Raw genomic sequence first — 15,220 nt, 5'->3', positions numbered from 1 at the left:
ATTGGGGAGGGGATCCATTTAGTAATTTCCTGGGGTGGTGGGGGGGGGCGGCGCTCTGCTTTGGCACTCATGCAAGGTTCTATGAGGAAACCCATTTAGAACCTTTGTCTCAGGAGATTGGAATCCCAGTGGGGTAACTATGGGAAAGTTGGCCCTCCCCTGACCAGAGCCTAGTACCTAGCTTCTGGTCTTGGGGCTTCCTCAAGAAGCCTTTCGTCTGGTCTAAATGGCTTCCTCTTTGAATGCCCCATGGCCCTGGGAGCCTGACCATTGAGCAGGTGCTAAGAAAGTGTTGGATGGAGAGACAGATGGTCTTATGTACAGTTGTAAGTGGCCTGTCATTCAGAGGAGCTTCAAGAATCTCTAAGTTAGGGACTTCCCCAGTGCTCCAGTGGTTAAGACTCTGGACCCGCCTGTCAATTCAGGGGACACAGGTTCGATCCATGTCAGGAAACTAGAGCCTGCATGCTGCAACTAAAGACCCAATGCAGCCAAATCAATAAATAAAGACTCCTTGTTTCCTTTGCGGGATCCGTGGGTTTGATCCCTGTTTGGGGAACTAGGATCCCTCATGCCACACAGTGTGGCCAAAAATAAAAAATAAAAAATCGCTAAGTTAAAGGAATTTTCAGGGTGTCATATTTCCTAAGTGCTATGGGGAGTGATGACCTCATCTCCTTGGGCTCCTGTCAGGGTTCAACCAGTGAAGGACATTCAGCAAACATCTGAAGTCTGTTTTGCCAGGGTTGTCATTATATTAAAAAAAAAACAACTTGCCCACATGCGTGTGTGTGCACCTGTGTACATGTGTGTATGTGTGTGCATGTGTGTACGTGCAGGGACACCCACTCCTCTGCTTCCTCACTGACAGGGCAGTTATTGCTCTGGGTGTTCAGGATGAGCTGAAAATTAATGAAACTCAATGCAATGAGCGACACCTTGTAAAACAATCTCAATTACCAGATAACCAATCTCCGTGCAATTCCAGAGAGGATAAAAGGAAACCACGGGGGCTGTGAGCAAATGATAGCCCTGAGCCGCTCAGGCAGAGCAGGGAGATGGAGCCGTCCATTATCCTGCCAGCTCAGGACAGAGGTGGGGCATGGGGTGGGCTGCTTTCATGAGAAGAGCCATTCCTTTTCTGAGAAGGGACAGCAGGGAGGTGTCGAGCGGATTAGTCAGGTGGGGAAGACTGCTGTGAAATCTGAGGCCCCAGCCCTCGGTTGCAAGCTAATCTTGCTCAGCCTGCGAGCTGGGAGACCTGCTTCCTCAGGCAGGAACCCCCACCCCCCGGGAGAGGCCAGGCCCTGCCCCAGACACCCCACTGCAGGCCGGGGAGATCTGCAGTACCCGTTCTCCAGTCCCTTGGCTGGCTGCTCTTGGAAGTGGTCTGGGCTACTGGGAGGAGGCAGTCTAAGCCGTGGGAGTGGTACAGCAGTCCACACCGCCCAGGGGTACAGTCTCCATCCTCCAAGTTTACCACACCTTCTCTGGGAGAGTTTCCTCCCCACCGCCCCACGACCTTGAGACTTGTGCTTGCAGAATGGCAGATCCTCCACCTGACTTGGCTCTTTTACTCTCTACGCAGCCCTCATTTGGTTAAAAATCTTGTTCATTTTCAATGCTTCTTCTTACAAAGGCGGGGAGGGTGGTGGGAAGTGTGATGGGTTGTTTTTGTTTTTTGTAAACCTCATTTTCAATTTAAATCTCCTTTAAAATATGGAAAGAACCACAGCTGCTTCTCTCGTCATTGTCTTCCTCTCCCGTGCCCTTTCCTGCCTCTCCTCCTGCTTCCCTCCCTAACCCTTCTTCCGGCTCCCCCTGCACGTGGGGCTTTCTCGAACTCGTTGCCCTGTGTTTATTGAAGGAGAGGTAGAAGAAGCAGGGTGGAGGGGCCCATCAGGGGGAGCGTCTTGGGGTTACCACTGCTGAGAGGAGGATGGATGATTCTATTTGCTTTGTGCGGCCTGAGGTCATCTCAGCCGTCCCTCCAGTCTGGAACAGAAGCATGTCTCCTGCATCTTTGGCAGATATCATCTTTGGGCTGAACAGCCTCAGACAAAACTTCCCACCAAAACCCACACTGCAGTGCCTCAGGGCCCTTGTCCTCAATGCTTCTGCTTTCTGACCTGAATTAGGTTCACATCATCGGGCTTCCCGGGTGGCTCAGATAGTAAAGAATCTGCCTGCAGTGCAGGAGACCTGGGTTCGCTCTCTGGGTCGGGAAGATTCCCTGGAGAAGGGAATGGCAACCCACTCCAGTATTCTTGCCTGGAGGATTCTGTGGACAGAGGAGCCTGGCAGGCTACATAGTACATGAACTCGCAAAGAGTCAGACACGACTGAGTGACTAACACTTCCAGTTCACTTTCACGTGTGCATCACCTTTGAGACTCATCTCAATTCCAGGATGGAGTTATGATACGTGACGTCCATCTCATAGATGAGGAAACCGAGGCTCCCGCTGCAAAGTTAAGCACCGTACTCTCAATATCCCTAGACAGATCCATCCTTGAGAGGTCACAGAGCCAGTGGCCAAGCTGGGATTAGAAGCCAAGTCCTTTGACTCCTCACCCGGTGCTCTTTCCACCAGGCTCTGTGCTGTGGACCAGCATCCTGACCTTGGTCCCAGCCTTGAGAAGGCAGCACCAAGACTGGAGGACTTGACAGTCCCAACTGTCTTCTGAAGCAGAGGCCCAGCCCATGACAGAGATAAAAAACAAGCCGAGAGGCAGGTCTGATCCTGCGGAGAGCAGTGATAGCTCCCCGGGTGAGGATAAAGCAAACAAGCAGGAGGCCGACGGGGAGATAATCTCAGAAATGATGGAGTGCTGGTTGCTTCTGCAACTGTGGGGCTGCATCTGGGCGCCTGTGCTGACGTGAGCTCCGCCCCTGGATCCGCATTGTCACGAGCTTGTTGGAAAAACAGATGTTATTGTCCTCTGTTCCCGTCCCTTTATCCCTAATAGGCACTTAAGTGCAGGAGGGGGAACAGAGAAACCGAGACAGAATTGTGTATCTATTTCAGGCTCTTTTTCTGGAAGGTTGCACTTCTGTGGGATTTGGAGTTTGGGATGGAATGGGTGCGGGAAGGACCTCCACCCTTGCCCTGAGTGGTCTGGGTCAGCCTTGGGGAGGAGCTGCCCTGGCTGAGGACTGGTTCCTTCCTTCTCTTCGAGGTCCACCACCTGGACTGGACCCTTAATTGACATTAGAGAAAGGGATGATGGGGACCTCTGGTCTTCTGCCTTGACTCTCAGAATCTGGGAGTTTGGGTGGGGTCAAGGGGGCTTCCCGGCGGCTCAGTGGTAAAGAACCCTCCCGCCAATGCAGGAGACACAGGAGAGGCAGTTTCACTCCCTGGTTTGGGAAGATCCCCTGGAGAAGGAAATGGCAACCCACTCCAGTGTTCTTGCTTGGAGAATCCCATGGATAGAGGAGGCTGACAGGTTACATACAGTCCATAGGGTTGCAAAGGGTCAGACAGGACTTAGTGACTAAATAACAACAGCAACATGAGGTCAAGAGCTGATGAGATCAAAGTCCTGGGTTGCATTTTTGTCTGGGATTCATTCATTCATTCAGTGATCTGCTGCTGAGCACATTCTTAAAGGCAGGACCCTGCACGTGACAGCAGCATGCTGGTTTGCGGGTGAAAACTTGTCAGGGAAAGAGCAGTATATCCTCTTACATCAGGTCACTGTGGCTATGATTTAATGGAAGCTCAGAGGCTCTCCTGCACCTAAATAGCTCTGCAGCAACCTGCCTGGTGCCTCAGATTCCATCATCAGTCATCCCTGTGAATGAAAGCATGATATCTCCCAGAGGTCCTTGCTAAAATATAAGTGTATAACTGAGGAGGGCTCACAGAGGGCAAAAAAAAATCTACCCGTCTCCATGGAGAACAGGCGATGGGGCCCAAAATGCGTGCTGTGTGAGATGGGTAAGTTTTGATGGGAGACAGAAGAGAAGAGAACTGTCCAGCTCATGGGCTGCTGCCCTGGGAGGGAGAGCCTGAGGGGTTGGATGAGAGAGTGAGGGATTTAGGGGATTCAGTTCTCAGAGGGACCTGTTTCCATGCACCACCAGTTGCCCCATTCTGCTTTTTAAAAAATAAAGTTTCAACTCGGGCTTTATTTATTTACTTACTTTTGCCTGTGCTGGGTCTTCGTTGCTGCACAGGCTTTTCTCTAGTTGCAGTGAGCGGGTGCTACTGTCTTGTTTTGGAGCGTGGGCTCTAGGGCTCAAGGCTTCAGGCTCAGTAGTTGTGGCCATGGGCTTAGTTGTTCCATGGCATGTGGGCTCTTCCCGGATCAGGGATCGATCCCGTGTCTCCTGCAGTAGCAGGCAGATTCTTTACCACTGAGCCACCAGGGAAGCCCCCATTCTGCTTTGAGACTGACAGTATAAGACTAAAGAACTATCCTAGCCCTTCTGCACCTGTTTGGAGTATGGGGAGAGCTTTAAATGCTCTGCTGACCCTCAAACCCTGGAGGCTCAAAGATGGGACCCCTTCTGTCCCCACTAGTCCCTCCTCCACATCTCAGTGGGATAAATGGGGCAGAGAAGGGGCAGATGGAGCTCCAGTGTCCCGCCCATCCCCCGTGACCCTGCAGCTCACCTGGAGCCACACCATACTCTGCCTGCCTCCTCCCCTACTGGGGTCCAGGGGCTGATTACAGGTGAACTCAGGCCCCCAGCCAGGGGTTCCCCAGGGGGGCAGAGAGCACCCTGGTCCGCCTGGACAACTTTGATGAAAGAAAAGAGAACCTAATCCTTGAGTGGGGTCTTGGGAGACCCTGTTTGGCCATCTTCCCTACCGGATGGGTATTAGGGAACTAATTAACTGGGGATGAGCCCACCCAGCAGAGATGCCCTTTGTACTCTTATTACTTAATATTCAGAACCTCTTTCACCTCCCTGTAGCAGAACTTCTAAAAAAAGTCACATAATACAGCACATTAGAATTCATCTGAAATGGTCTCCATAAAGATGGTTATTATTGCCTAGTGATGATTCTTGGTGAGCGCTCAGGCTCACTGAATATCAGAGCTGAGGGAGGGCTCGCCTCTCCCCCTGTAGCCCCTTTGTCCTGCTCTAGGAAGCACTCAGGAAGGGTCTCTCACCCTCCCCTCCTCTCTTCATCCCTGCCAGCTCGCCTGACTTCCACACTGTCCAAAAGCTTGCCACACTTTCTAAGTGACAAGGGTTGGATGATGACTGCTGTCCAGGAGAAAATGGAAGGAAAGTGGCCTCAAAGGCTTGCTCACCTCCAGTCACTCCTTCTTCCCTCCCCTCACTCTTCTGCCCACCCCTGCTGCCATCATGCCTGCTCCCATGCTCAGGTCTGGTGCAGCAAAAGGGGTGCTCTCTGGAGCAAAGAGCTTTGCCCTAAGGAGGACAGTCAAGGACTTAGGATGGAGAGGAGCTCTCAGGAGCCAAAAGACTATCTCCCTGCCCCAAACAAGGCCCCTGATCCTACAGCCCTGAAGGTGGTAATGATGCCTTAGTCATGACCCAGGTTTGGGACCTGGGTGCAGATGGGTCTTCTGAAAGCATTTTCTCTACAAATATACATTTCAAAACTAATTTATGGGACTTCCCTGGTGGTCCAGGGAAGCCACTGCAATGAGAAGCCCTCACACCGCAACAAAAAGTAGCCACCACTCACTGCAACTAGAGAAAGCCTGTGCACTTGGCATGGCGAAGTCTCCATGCTCCCAATGCAGGGGACTCGGGTTCCATCCCTGGGCAGGGAACTAGATCCCACATGCTGCAACTAAAATATCCCATGTGCTGCAACTAAGACCTAGTGCAGCCACATAAATACATAAATATTAAAAAGCTAATCTATGGTGCCAAAGTCAGGAGCATGGTTGCCCTTTATGGAGAGGCATGGATCGGAGGGGGCTTCCTGGTGCAGACTACAGAGGTGCATTCACTTTGGGAAGAGTCACTCAACTATATATACCCTTGCTGTGGCTGCTGCTAAGTCGTGTCAGTCGTGTCCAACTCTTTGTGACCCCATGGATTCTAGCCTGCCAAGCTCCTGTGTCCATGGGATTCTCCAAGCAAGAATACTGGAGTGGGTTGCCATGCCCTCCCTCCTCCAGGATATATATACCCTTACAATTTGTGAGTTCTCTGAATGGACGTTACATCTCAATAAAATATTTACCCCCAAAGCCCTTTGTCAAGTAGAGATTGTTAGTACTACCATAATTATATCCCTGAAATAAAATAATTGAAATAATCGCTGTGAGGGTGGAATGGAACAGGTAGTCAAAAGCAGTGGATAATCCACAATTATTTTGGATTTGGAACTGGAATGAGCGCCTCACACACAACATGGACTTGTTTGTACTTCTGTGTGTGTGCTTTTGTTACTATTAAAATTAATTGTAATCCTACTCAGCCCTGCGGGTGAGATGGCCCAGAAGCATCCCCTGGGGCCCTGAAGTCCAATGGAGGCAGGATTAAGACTCTGACATGAGGACTTCCCTGGTGGTCCAGTGGTAAAGCGTTGGTCTGCCAGTGCAGGGGACACGGATTCGATCCCTGGTGTGGGACGATCCCACATGCCGTGGAGCAGCTAAGCCCGTGCACCACAACTACTGAGCCCACCCTCCAGAGCCCTTGAGCCATAACTACTGAGCCCATGTGCCTGGAGCCTGCGCCCTGAATCAAAAGAAGCCACTGCAATGAGAAGCCCACACACAGCAACGAAAAGCAGCCACCACACGCTGCAACTAGAGAAAGCCTGTGCACACAACAAAGACCCAGCGCAGCCAAAATAGATTAACTAATTTAAAAAAAAGAGTGGATATGTGTACACAGAGGATGAAATGGCTGGAAGGCATCATCGACTCAATGGGCATGAGTTTGAGCAAACTCCAGGAGATAGTGAAGGACAGGGCAACCTGGCATGTTGCAGTCAGTCCAGGGGCTCACAAAGACTCAGACAAGACGGTGATTGAACGGCAGCAACAGTGTATATGTGTATAACTGATTAGGGGCTTCCCTGGTGGCTCAGAGGTTAAAGCGTCTGCCTCCAATGCGGGAAACCCGGGTTCGATCCCTGGGTTGGGAAGATCCCTTGGAGAAGGAAATAACTGATTAACTTTGCTGTACAGTAGAAACTAACACAACATTGTAAATTAACTACACTCCAATAAAATAAAATTTAAAAAAGGACTTTGACGAGGGTCATCTCCTCGCCCCATCTGCTGTCCCCTCCCTTAACGTGGGGTGTGGTCAATGTTCATGTCACTGCAATGCACATTTTGTTCCTGCTTTGGTGGGTACCAAAGTCAGGTCTTGAGTGAGTGATCACCTCCCCTTGGCATGAAGGATCAGGAAGAAACTGTCCATTGGAGGAGGGCCTGAGAGCTGATCCTAGACTGGTGACTATGGCACCCTGTTTGGGACAAGCCCCCTTCCTGTGGCAGGTCCCCTTCGTAGGGTGCTTTTGCCCCACTCTTCTCATCATGATGCAGAGCCTCCTACCCAGTCCCTTAAATCTGAGTCAATCCTTGACTTACTTTGACCAATAGAGGATGATGGAAAGGAAGCTATACACTGTCCCAGCCCACACCTTGACAGGTCTTCAGCTTCTGTTCTCCTCCCTCTGGGCGGATAGCCACCTGAAGGAGGCAGGTCCGGCCTCCTGAAGGGAGAGAGGCCGCATGAAGCAGAGAGGAGCTGTCCAAGCTGAGGTCCCCAGACCACCCAGCTGGCAGCCTGCACCAACCACCAGACATGTTGGTGAGGCCAGTTTTATTAAAAATTTTTTTATTTGTTTATTTTTGACTGTGCTGGGTCTTCCTCGCTATGCACGGCTTTCTCTAGTTGCAGCGAGCGAGGGCTACTCTCTAGTTGAGGTGCTTGGGCTTCTCACTGTGGTGGCTTCTCTTGTCGTGGAGCATGGGGTTCTAGGTGCACCAGCTTCAGTAGTTGGGGTGCACAGGCTCAGTTACCCCATGGCATGTGGAATCTTCCGGGACCAGGCATTGAACCCACATTCCCTGCTTTGCCAGGCAGGTTCTTAACCACTGGACCACCAGGGAAGTTCGAGGCCAGTTTTAGACCCTCTGTTCTTCCCAGCCACCAGCTGACTGCACACAAACCCAGAAAAGACTGGCCCAAGTCATCTACCCACAGAATCATGAGCAAACACCTCCGTGGTTGTTCCAAGTCACTAAATTTTGGGGTGGTTTGTCACATGGCAATTCATAATGGATGCTGTCGCTAATGCCCCCAGCTGAGCACCTGCTGGCCAATGCCAGCATCCCGGGGACAAGACTGCGCCCTCTAGGGCTGTCCATTCTTCCATCCACAGGCCCCAGAAACAACTCTTTGCCCAAGATGTCTTTCTTTGTGCCTCCCCACTGGTTTCCAGGGCAGACACGGCAGTGCCCATTGCTCTTTATTAGTTTAATATATGTTGAAGCCTCCAAATGGATGCTGGGGCCCAGGTGGAACAGATGAAATGTGACTAAGTTCTAGGGGGATGATTGATAATGAGTAGGGACTGGAAAATCAATTGTGTTAATTCCTGGTCTGTCACTGGGACTGAGAATTAATGAGAAAATCTGTCTAACTTAATGGTATTTACACATTATACAGAGTGTGATAAAATTGTCTGCAGGTGCTGCCTGGCATTCCAATTACATAAGGCCTGCACAGCCTGAGGGGCCAGCAGGTCTGAGCTGTCGAGGACCTGGGCCAGGCTTGTGGAGACTTATTCAGATGCCCCAACTACCACACTAACCTCTCAATGGGTCCAAGGCCTGGCATGGGTCTCATTGACATGACTGGTCCCTGCCTGGTGTGGGCCATCCAGCTGGCAATGTCATAAGGATGTGCTGGAGGGCACATTTATGAGCCTGCTTTGAAGAGAACCACTCCAGAAGCCATGTGGCCAGCTGGACCACAACCAGGGACGGGTTCTGTCTTATGTGTTGGCATGATTTGACAGACACAGATGGTCCTTCTGGTCCTAGCCCTCTGGCCCCAGGGACAGTCAACACTAGCCTGTCTGACACCACAGCCATGGACCAGTCACTATTGGAAGGTGCCTTGAAAAGTCTCATGGAAACTGATGGAAAAGACTGCCTCAGAGTCTGAGCGTCTGCTTCCCTGAAATTCTGTAGGAGGGCTTGTTTCCACTAGGGCTATCAGGGAGGTATCCCCAAAAGCCCCCAATTCCTGATATTCACACCCTTATATGGTCTTCTTTCATACTGAATAGGGCTGATCTGAGGGTTCAATAAGATATAGAAATTACTGTGACTTCTGAGGCCAGTTCAGAGACTTCCCTGGTGGTCCAGTAGTTAAGACTCCACCCTCCCAACCCAGGAGGTGTGGGTTCCATCCCTGGTTAGGGAACTAAGATCCCACATGCATGATGTGGCCAAAAAAAATTTTTTTAAAAATAAGGCCAGTTCATATATATATATATATATATATATATATGTATACACAAATATACATATACATAGGGTTTCCAAGGTGGTACCAGTGGTAAGGAATCTGCCTGCCAGTTCAGGAGACACAAGAAATGCAGGTTAAATCCCTGGGTCGAGAAGATCCCCTGGAGGAGGGCATGGTAACCCACTCTGATACTCTTACCTGGAGGATCCGATCGACAGAGGAGCCTGGTGGGCTACAGTCCATGGGGTTTCAAAGAGTCAGACACGACTGAGGTGACTTAGCACTCATACATGCACACATATACAGAAAGGCAGCTTCTGCCTTGTTCTCTCATATCACTCACTCTGGGGAAGCTACCACCATGTGGGGAGGAACTGAGGCCTCCTGCCAGCAACCAGCCACATGAAAGTGTAGCATCCTGGAAGTAGGTCCTCCAGCCCCAGTCAAGCCTTCAGATGACCACAGTCCTGGCTGACATCTTAACTGCAACCTCAAAAGAGACCCAGAGCAAGCTTGCTCCTGAATTCCTGTCTCGCAGAAACAGAAAGGGATAATAGATTTAGATGTTTGTTGTTGTTTTAAGCTGCTAATTTTAGGGGTAATTTTTTACATGGCACTGGATAACTGATACAGGTGAGGAAGGAGATGGGTGGGCAAGGCCAGGGATGTTTCACCGGGGATGTGGGGCTAATAGAAGACACCCCCTTGTACCTTCTCTGCACAGTTCGAGTGAAATCCAGAAATCCACTGTTATGTTGTTGTTGTTTTTTGGCTGCACTGCCTGGTATGTGGGATCTTAGTTCCCTGACCAGGGACTGAACCTGCATTCCCTGTATTGGAAGCTCGGAGTCTTAACCACTGGACTGCCAGAGAAGTCCCCACTTTTATGTTTTGCTGATTCCCCAAATACCCTAACTTTCCCACCTCTGTGCCTAAACATGCTTATTTCTCTGCCTAGAATGCCCTTTTGCGTCCTCCCCCCGGCCGCCCGCTGCCCACTGCACCTCCTCCTCTCCTCTCTTGCTTTCTCCTCCTGAGATGAACTCCTTCTCAGGCATCAGGACCCAGCTCAGATCGGCCCTCCTCTGGGAAAGCCTTCCCAGTCTTTCTTGGGCAATTTGTGTCACCTTCTTTGAAACCCCTTAAAGTGAAAGTGGCTCAGTCATGTCTGATTCTTTGCAACCCCATGGACTATCCATGGAATTCTCCAGGCCACAGTACTGGAGTGGGTAGCCTTTCCCTTCTCCAGGGGACCTTCCCAACCCCGGGATTGAACCCGGGTCTCCCACATCGCAGGCAGATTCTTTACCAGCTGAGCCACAAGAGAGGCCCTTGTGGAGACCCTGTTGGCATCCCTGGGGAGACCCTGTTTTTCAGTGGATACCTGAGGAGGTTGAGCTGTAGTGACTGGTGCCAAGAGTTCTAGCTGGAGTTTAGAACTTGAATTTCATTAATAACTCTGCCCTCCTTCTCTGTTCACTGGTACCCAGGGCAATGCTCAACAGAAGGGTGTTGAATGAATAAATGAATGAATGAACAAGCATCCAAGACCACTTTGGGGAGGAAGAAAGGGTCCACATGAAACCTGCCTTGTGGGTAGGAGGGCAGAGCTTGGCCTGAACGAATGGAAGGAGTGCAGGCTGGTTATCATGTCTGTAAGTTTCACATCTGCTCATCCCAACATGAGTGAGAGAGCTCTTACCTCTGGCTGCCCCAGAGCTTCCCGGAGTCAGGAGAAGGGGTCTCTACTCGGGAGGCTCCCATGTCTGTGTGTCCCATTCATAACCCTTTCCTGACCCCTGCCCTTCCTGGCTCTCTGTTTTCCTTGCCCCACAGGCAGCCCTCCAGAGTCCCTTCCTTTCATACAAACCTAGAGGGCAGGTGAGCGGTGGCCAGACAAATCTGATTTCCGAAGCAGGTTTAAAGGTCTCTTCCCAGAATCTCTGAGCTCATCTCTCCTTGCTCTGTCTCCAAAGTGCCAGGGCAGCAATTTAGAGCTCAAATGCCCGAGCAGGGGTGCAGCCAAGTTCTTTACAGCACAGAATGAAGTTGCTGTGTGGGGATTCTTTGGCCTGAAGGCTTGCTTAACGTCCTTATGTCACCCGGCGTCCCAGCCTGGCTGGTGCTCAGAGTCGGGAGAACTGCCTTGCGTGCCATTGGACTGAAAGGAAGGCTGAGGGGGGCTGAGGTCAGGGAGGCGACACCCGCAGACTCTAGCCCTACTGCTGGCCACTCCTATTTATTGATTTTTTCCCATTGTAAGCAAAGCTTGTTTCTTTTCTTTTTAAATGTTTTAAGTCTGTATTGAATTTGTTACAATCCTGCTTCTGTTTGACCTTTTGTTGTGTTTTTGGCCACAAGGCATGTGGGAGCTTAGCTTCCCAACCAGGAATCATACCAGCATCCTCAGTATTGGAAGGCAACGTCTCAACCACTGGACCACCAGGGAAGTCCCTATTTCTTTTTTTAAATTGAACTATAGTTGATTTACAGTGTTGCGTGAACTACTTCTGTACAGCAAAGTAATTCAGTTATACATGTATTGTTGTTTTTCAGTTGGTAAGTCATGTCTGACTCTTCTACTATGAACCGCAGCATGCCAGGCTTCTACTATGGTTTATCACAGGAAAGTGAATCTAGTTCTCTGTTCTATATGGTACGTGCTAAGTTGCTTCAGTCATGTCTGACTCTTTGCGATGCCATGGACTATAGCCTGCCAGGCCCCTCTGTCCATGGGATTCTCAAGCAAGAATACCGGAGTGGGTTGCCACGCCCTCCTCCAGGGGATCTTCCTGACCCAGGGATCAAACCTGTGTCCCTTGCATTGGCAGGTGAGTTCTTTACCACTAGCGACACCGGGGAAGCCTGTGCTATATAGTAGGATCTTGCTGTTTTTTCATTCTGTATATAACAGTTTACATTTGCTGACCCCAAACTCCTACTCGATCCCTCCCCAGCTCCCCCACCCCCACTACTTTTATTTACTGAGTATGTAGCAAAATCAAGTCCCAGAGAAAGAAATCGTTTGTCTGAGGTCCCATGGCAGGAAGTGGCAGAGCTGAGATTTGCTCCCAGGCCTGTCTGACTTCAAAGACCACTTCTCTGAAACCACTGTCTCGGCCTGACCCAGCTACTCCTGGAATCATGCAGCTCCCTCCCATCCCCTCCCACCCCCATCCCCAGCTCCCAGCCCATCCAGGAGTCTCATGTGTTTTCAGTAGGACTGAGTCAGAGGCCAAAGATAATGACAACCTGGGCTGGAGGGTCCTGGGTCCCTAACACCCATTGGCCCCTCAAGCTCCCAGAAGGCAAACGGCGATCCTGGGATTTCCTGCTCAGCTGAATTCCACTCCCTCTGGAGCAGAGAAGGGTGGTTTGCCATGTCTGGGGGAGGTGGGGCGTGGCTTTGGAAACTGCAGTGCCTGTGGAAACCTATGAACCGGAAGAGGCGGAGGAATGATTAAAGAGAGAAAGGATTAAAATCTACAGGGCTCCCCGTGGTCTGCAGAGCCTCTCCTGCAAGCGGTGCTGTGATCTCTCTATTAGACAGCCAGCTGGCTGCCAGCTGAAGCGGTAAGAAGGACTGAGTCCCTGACCCCAGCCTTAAGTCATGGAGAAAGCAGCATTTTGGGGCATGGAGGTGGGAAAGGCAGGGTGTGTTTGGCAAGCGGCAAAACATAGAAGTGGAATTCACTTGGCTAAAAATCAGGGTGAAGTGAAGGGGAGACACATGGGAATGTCTTTATTTTATCAGCTCCACACCCTGGGTGAGATACCCATGACCCTGCCCACCTGTCTCCCTCCCCGTCTGTATCAGTTATCTAGTGCTGCGTAACAAATCACTCCCCAAACTTTTTAAAGCAATAATGGACATCTATATATATTATTTCTTTCTGTTTCTGCGGGTCTGGTACTCAGGAGCAAGTTCACTCTGGATCTCTCTTGAGGTTGCAGTCAAGATGTCAGCCAGGGCTGTGGTCATCTGAAGGCTTGACCAGGGCTGGAGGACCTACTCCCAAATGCTTCACTCCCATGGGGCTGGTTGCTGGCAGAAGGCCTTAGTTTCCCAAATGGCTGTGTCTTCCTCAGAGTGAGCGACATGAGAGAACAAAATAGAAGCTGTCATTTTGTTTTTTTTTTTCAATGCACTGGCCCTAGAAGTCACAAACAATCATAAAGGCTGGCAGTTACTGTTTCCAGCTTCTCCTGCATTCCAGACAATCACTGCTGACAGCATGGCTGCCTGGGGTCCCTGGGGTGACTGTGTCTTCCTCCAGAGTGGCTGGTCCCTACAGGTGGGGATATCAGTGTCCCTATGACTCCTTTTCAGAAATCATGATGTGAGTGACCACAGTCTGGGAAGGCAGACCTTTGCTGCACACCCATTCCCAAGTCTGTTGCCATCCCATGCCCTCCACCCATTTCTACCTTCTACTTGCTGCCACCCTCCCCTCAGTTGCCACATCTTTCATATCCAAAGACGATGCTCTTAGCAGCGGCTGGAGCATAAGGAAAGCTGGGAACAATAGTGAAGTGAAGTGAAGTCGCTCAGTCGTGTCCAACTCTGCGACCCCAAGGACTATAGCCTGCCAGGCTCCTCTGTCCATGGGATTTTCCAGGCAAGAATACTGGAGTGGGTTGCCATTTCCTTCTCCAGGGCATCTTCCCAACCCAGGGATTGAACCTGGGTGTCCCACATTGTAGGCAGATGCTTTTACCATCTGGAAGTCTCAGGGAAGTGGGAACAATAGTAGCCCACTTTTATGGAGTACTTACTATGTGTTAAGTTCATATCGAGCATGGTTAAAGTGCTGACTACTTACAGCCTCTCAATGGGTAGGTAAACTGAGGCACAGAGAGGGTAAGTGGCTTGCCCAAAGCCACACAGCCCAGAGCTAGAATCTGCCTGCAGAGCCCACTGTGCTAACCTCACATATAGTGCGTCTGTGATAGGAGGCAACGTTCCCTTTTTAAGGAAGCTACAGTTCATCAGACAGAGATGAGGGTTTGCAGCACAGCAAGAAAAATGGAGCTTGGACACCTGGAAGACCCTCCAGACCATAAGCTGTGAGGCCTCAGAGCAGCTTTGTCCCTGCATACGTTAAGGAAATGGGGTCTTCTGAACTGCAGTGAGCACTGGAGCAGCAGCCAAGTCGAAGGGCTACGGCTTTAAAAAGAAAAAAATTTTTAATTGCCTTTGGCTCAGATGGTAAAGAATTCACCTGCAATGCAGGAGACCTGGGTTCGATCCCTGGGTGGGGAAGATCCCCTGGAGAAGGGAATGGCAGCCCATTCCAGTATTCCTGCCTGGAGAATTCCATGGACAGAGGACCCTGGCCGGCTACATGGGGTCGAAAAGAGTGAGACATGACTGAGTGACTAACACTTTCAGTTTTTCACAAAATACACATAAGATAAATTTCCCATTTTAATAAACATTTTGAAGAGCACAGTTGGTGGCATTAAGCACATACACAGACTGCACAACAATCACCATTCACCACGTCCAGAACTTTCCTGCCATCTCGAGGTCTCTGCTGACCCCCCAGTTCTCCCGCCAGTCCTGACGCCCTCCCTCCTGCTGGCAGGGATGGCATGCCGCACAAGCAAGCTTTCTGCTTCCAAGGGGAGGGAGGTTTGCAGTGATCCACCGCTGAGGTTCACTGTCTGCTGCAAAGGCCCAGAAGGGCTGTGCAGACGATGAGCTAGAACGACGGCATGAAAGGGAGTTTATCAATAGTACCTGGAGCTCAGTAATTCATAAACCTTTCATTAGTTTTACATCGAT

This window comes from Capricornis sumatraensis, chromosome 14 (genome assembly GCF_032405125.1).
Source record: "Capricornis sumatraensis isolate serow.1 chromosome 14, serow.2, whole genome shotgun sequence".
In the NCBI taxonomy this organism is placed as follows: Eukaryota; Metazoa; Chordata; class Mammalia; order Artiodactyla; family Bovidae; genus Capricornis; species Capricornis sumatraensis.
Note: the sequence above shows the minus strand (reverse complement) of the source record.